The following is a 3,127-nucleotide window of genomic DNA, read 5'->3' as shown; positions in this document are numbered from 1 at the left end:
TTTTTAACTTTTTGAGGAATCTCCATAGTGTGTTGTAGAGTGGCTGCACCAGTTGGCATTCCCACCAACAGTGCAAGAAGGATACCCTTTCTCTACATCCTTGCCAACACCTGTTGTTTCTTTTTAAAAATTTTTTAACGTTTTATTTATTTTTGAGACAGGGAGAGACAGAGCATGAACAGGGGAGGGTCAGAGAGAGGGAGACACAGAATCTGAAATAGGCTCCAGGCTCTGAGCTGTCAGCACAGAGCCCGACGTGGGGCTCGAACTCACGGACCGCGAGATCATGACCTGAGCCGAAGCTGGCTGCTCAACTGACTGAGCCACCCAGGCGCTCCACCTGTTGTTTCTTATGTTGTTGGTTGTAGCCATTATGAAAGGTGTGGGGTGATATCTAATTGTAGTTTTAAGTTGAATTTCCCTGATGATAAGTTATGATGAGCATATTTTCATGTATATGTTGGCCATCTGTATGTCTTCTCTGGAAAAATGTCTCTTTAGGGGTGGCTGGGTGGCTCAGCTGGTTTAGTGTCCAACTCTTGATTTTTGGATCAGGTCATGATCTCATGGTTCATGAGATCAAGTCCTGTGTCAGGCTCTAGGTCAACAGTGTGGAGCCTGCTTGGGATTCTCTCCCTCCCTCTCTCTCTCTTTGCCTCCCCCCCATCAAAATAAATAAATACACATTTTTTAAAAGTTTTAAAAGTGTCTATTTATGTCTTTTTCCCATATATAACTGGACTATTTACTTTTTGGGTGTCAAGTTTGACAAGTTCCTTATATATTTTGGATACTAATCTTTTATCAAATATGTCATTTGCCAATATCTTCTATTCCATAGGTTGCCATTTAATTTTGTTGATTGTTTCCTTTTCTGTGCAGGAGCTTTTTATTTTGATGTAGTCCCAATAGTTTACTTTTGCTTTTGTTTCCCTTGCCTCAGGAGACATATTTAGAAAGAAGTTTTATGGCCAATATCAAAGAAGTTACTGCCTGTGTTCTCTTCTAGGATTTTTATGGTTTCAAGTCTCATATTTTGATCTTTAATCCATTTTTAATTTATTTTTGTGTATGGTGTAAGAAAGTTCAGTTTCATTCATTTGCATGTTGCTGTCCAGTTTTCCCTACACCATTTGTTAAAGAGACATTCTTTTTCCCACTGGAAATTATCTATAGCTTTTTCAAAGAGCAATTGACCATATAATTGTGGGTTTATCTCTGGATTTTCTCTTCTGTTCCACTGATCTGTGTCTATGTTTGTGCCAGTACCCTATGGTTTTCATTAATACAGCTTTGTAGTATATCTTGAAATTTGGGATTGCAATACCTCCAGCTTTGCTTTTCTTTTTCAAGGTTGCTTTGGCTATTCAGGGTTTTTATGGTTCCATACAAATACAAATTTTAGGATTCTTTGTTCTAGCTCTGTGAGAAATGCTGTTGATATTTTCATAGAGATTGCATTAAATGTGTAGATTGCTTTGGATAGTATAGGCATTTTAAAAACACTTGTTCTTTCAACTCAAGCATGGAATGTCTTTTCATTTCTTTGTGTCATCTTCAATTTCTTGATCAGTGTTTTATAGTTTTCAGAGTACAGATACTTCATATATTTGGATAGGTTTATTCCTAGATATCTTTTTTTTTTTTTTTTGGTGCAATTCTAAAAACGGTTGAACTACCCTATGATCCAGCAATTGCACTACGAGGTATTTACCCGAAGGATACAAAAATATAGATTGAAAGAGGTACATACACCCCAATATTCATAGCAGCATAATCAACAATAGCCAAACTTTGGAGAGAGCCCAAATGTCCATCGACTAATAAATGGATAAAGAAGATGTAGTAGATATATATACAATGGAATATTACTTAGCCATCATAAAAAGGAAATCTTGCGATTTGCAATGACATGGGTGGAGCTAGAGAGTATTATGCTAAGTGAAATAAATTAGTCAGAGAAAGATAAATGCCATATGATTTCACTCATATGTGGAATTTATTTATTTTTTTTATTTTAAGTTGTTTTCTTTTTTCTTTTTTCTTTTTTTTTTAAATTTACATCCAAATTAGTTAGCATATAGTGCAACAATGATTTCAGGAGTAGATTCCTTGGTGCCCCTTACCCATTTAGCCCATCCCCCCTCACACAACCGCTCCTGTAACCCTCTGTTTGTTCTCCATATTTATGAGTCTCTTCTGTTTTGTTACCCTCCCTGTTATATTATTTTTGTTTCCTTTCCCTTATGTTCATCTGTTTTGTCTCTTAAAGTCCTCATATGAGGGAAGTCATATGACTTTTGTCTTTCTCTGACTGACTAATTTCACTTAGCATAATACCCTCCAGTTCCATCCACGTAGTTGCAAATGGCAAGATTTCATTCTTTTTGATTGCTGAGTAATACTCCATGGTGTGTGTGTGTGTGTGTGTGTGTGTGTGTGTGTATACCACACCTGTGTGTGTGTGTGTGTGTGTATATATATATATATACCACACCTTCTTTATCTATTCATCCATTGATGGACATTTGGGCTCTTTCCATGCTTTGGTTATTGTTGATGGTGCTGCTCTAAACATGGGGGTGCATGTGTCCCTTCGAAACAGCACACCTGTATCCCTTGGATAAATGCCTAGTAGTGCAACTGCTGGGTCGTAGGGTAGTTCTGTTTTTAGTTTTTTGAGGAACCTCCATACTGTTTTCCAGAGTGGCTCCACCAGCTTGCATTCCCACCAGCAGTGCAAAAGAGATCCTCTTTCTCTGCATCCTTGCCAACATCTGTTGTTGCCTGAGTGGTTAATGTTAGCCATTCTGACGGGTGTAAGGTGGTATCTCATGGTGGTTTTGATTTGTATTTCCCTGATGATGAGTGATATTGAGCATTTTTTCATGTGTCAGTTGGCCACCTGGATGTCTTCTTTGGAGAAGTGTCTATTGTCTTTTGCCCATTTCTTCACTAGATTATTTGTTTTTGGGGTGTTGAGTTTGATAAGTTCTTTATAGATTTTGGATAGTAACCCTTTATCTGATATGTCATTTGCAAATATCTTCTCCCATTCTGTCAGTTGCCTTTTAGTTTTGCTGATTGTTTCCTTCACTGTGCAGAAGCTTTTCATTTTGATGAGGTC

The sequence above is a fragment of the Acinonyx jubatus genome, chromosome E1 (assembly GCF_027475565.1).
Source record: "Acinonyx jubatus isolate Ajub_Pintada_27869175 chromosome E1, VMU_Ajub_asm_v1.0, whole genome shotgun sequence".
Lineage (NCBI taxonomy): Eukaryota > Metazoa > Chordata > Mammalia > Carnivora > Felidae > Acinonyx > Acinonyx jubatus.
The sequence above is the reverse complement of the archived record's forward strand: the minus strand, read 5'-3'. Positions refer to the sequence as shown.